A 2,500-nucleotide genomic window follows, 5' to 3' on the forward strand; every position below is an offset into this window, starting at 1 on the left:
CCTGGGCGTCACGCATCGTTGCCCCTCCCTCCCTTGCCCCATTAGGTGCTGGAGAGTTGGTGCAGATGTTGGCCTCCTGTTCCGTTTTGGTGCGGTTGGCCCAAATGATGGCCCCTGACAACAAAGTGCCACGACGGTTGGTGGTTCAATCTTAGGTGGTGGAATGCTGGACGTCGTGAACGTTGTGTTGTCATTGGGGTGTCGAGTGTGTGACCCGGTGAGGGATCCGTTGTTGACGGAGCCTGCCTTGCGACCCCAGGTCAGGCGGGGCCACCCGCTGAATTTAAGCATATCAATAAGCGGAGGAAAAGAAACTAACAAGGATTCCCCGTAGGGGCCTCCAGGCCCCAAAGGCACGTGCCATTGGTGAAGCCCTCGTGACGGATGAGCCACGTGGGCCGCCTTGAAGCGCAATTCCCACCGGGCGGCGGGTAGAATGCTTTGCAGACGAGTTAAATACGCGACGGGGTATTGTAAGTGGCAGAGTGGCCTTGCTGCCACGATCCACTGAGATTCAGCCCTCTGTCGCATCGATTCGTCCCTCCCCCCACGTTTCGCATCCCACAACGATTTGTCCCTCCCCCCATGCATCGTGGTGTGTCAAGAACAAAGACCCTCCTCCCTCCCCTTTTCAACATAACACACGCTTGTGAAAGTCCAACTCATCAGAACAACCTTCCATATCCCATGGCTCCACACCCACCATATCCCCATAGAGGTTATCGACGCTACCCTCCCACTCGGTCGACTGCACAAGGCTGCCATGGTGCGAGTCGGTGTGAAAATCTAACTCATCCGAACAGCCTTACCTCCCCTCCTTTTCAACATAACACCCTTGGGGAACTCTAACTCATCAGAACAACCTTCCATTATCCCCCGTCTCCATACCCACCATATCCCCATAGAGGTTCGCGGCGGCTGTGCGCGGGCGTGTGGCGTGCGTACGTGTGCTGGTGGGCGTGTGCGGGCGAGCACGTGCGCTGGCGGGCGTGCTCGTGCATGTGCGGGCATGTGCATGCGTGAACTGCCACGTGTGGATGTGCTGTGGTGCCCCCGTGGTGTGTCATGGTGCAAGTGGTTAATGTGGTGCCTCCACGTGCGGTGACCAATATTGGAAAACACTAAACTGCCGTGGTGTGTCATGATGCAAGTGGTTAATGTGGTGCCTCCACGTGCGGTGACCAATATTAGAAAACAATAAACTACCGTGGTGTGTCATGGTGCAAGTGGTTTCTGCCTAGTGCCTCCGCGTGCGATGACCAATATTAGAAAACACTAAACTACCGTGGTATTCTCATAACGTGTTAACACTACACGTGCAGTGCTTTCTACTATTGTAGTGACATGGCTCTAACACACCATGTAGTAGTTTACAGCCCTACTGCACCCACCGTGTGTGGTGTAGGGCTGTAACACAACCACTTGCGTTAGGTGCACCAATTCCACCTTCCACCTTTGCATGGTGTGTAGTTTACAGGCACCCCTATTAACACAGGGCGCAAGTGGGTGTGCATCGTGGTGGATGTGCTGACACTGCACACAACGCCCCATGCTGCATCATTTTGCACTATGTGGGTGCGCACACCACACCCACATTGCAATTGGTGCCTCATGTGGTGTGTCGTGGTGCAAGGGATGTGCACACACACAATGCACTTGTGACCATTGTTGCTCTTTCAACATATCACCCATACACACCCCCATGCCACCGCTTTGATTGACGGTCCCAAACTCGTCTCTGTGTACCTTTCTTGCAGGAAACCAGCTCACCTTTTCATAAAATTAGCGTGGGAGTGTTCCCTTTTGATTCCATGCAATCCCATTTCCACAAAATAAAATTTTCTTTTTTTTTTTAGTAACTTTTGTAATTTCTATCAATTAAATATCAGTGAAAAACCATTTCTATCAATACTTTTCGGCATGAAACCAGCTTATTTTGGTGCACAAAATTTTTTGCAGGTGTGAAAAAGCATCCCCCACCCTCCAAAATCATTTTCTCAGATCTTTCCAAAATTTTGACGATTTTTACTGATTAAAAGCTAATAAAATTAATATTTCTCTCCACAATTTTATTATAATTATTTTCATCATTTTTCAATCCTAACTAATGTCACTTGTCAAGTTTAAGACCAATCTAAGCCGTACATCTCGAGACAACCCCAGTATGATTTTCCAGAGAAGTGATGTTTCTTGCTGGCAGAGCCCCAAAAGCTTAACGTACTCTTTGAGGGGGGGTGGCGACTCTGGGGGGGTTCCTCCTTGGGGGCGCCATTGGGCGAGCGTTGGCAGTCATGGGGCTTCCCTCCCCATCACCCATGACGCAAGGGTAGTGCAGTTGCATGCACTAGAGGCGACATGAAGGCACATTGATGCTTACCGAGCGCGACATGGTAGCGCAGTGACGTGCATCACAATGTGCAAGGTTTTACTTGATAGTCCATGCTTTTGCACAATGACGTGCACTAGAAGAGATCTGGGAGTGCGACGATGCACGCGTTGC

At 50.8% G+C, this 2,500-nt stretch overlaps 1 non-coding gene across 1 annotated transcript in view; it reads left to right on the plus strand.

Annotated features, from left to right (window-relative positions):
- Window positions 1–11, plus strand: part of LOC148865868 (5.8S ribosomal RNA) — a 156-nt gene extending 145 nt beyond the window's left edge. The window contains exon 1 of the ribosomal RNA XR_016111944.1: window positions 1–11. This exon is cut by the window's left edge and continues 145 nt beyond it. This is a non-coding gene — a ribosomal RNA (5.8S ribosomal RNA).
- Window positions 12–2,500: the final 2,489 nt, after the last annotated feature.

The sequence above is a fragment of the Nelumbo lutea genome, chromosome 3 (genome assembly GCF_056320005.1).
Source record: "Nelumbo lutea isolate HS-2025 chromosome 3, American lotus-T2T, whole genome shotgun sequence".
NCBI lineage: Eukaryota > Viridiplantae > Streptophyta > Magnoliopsida > Proteales > Nelumbonaceae > Nelumbo > Nelumbo lutea.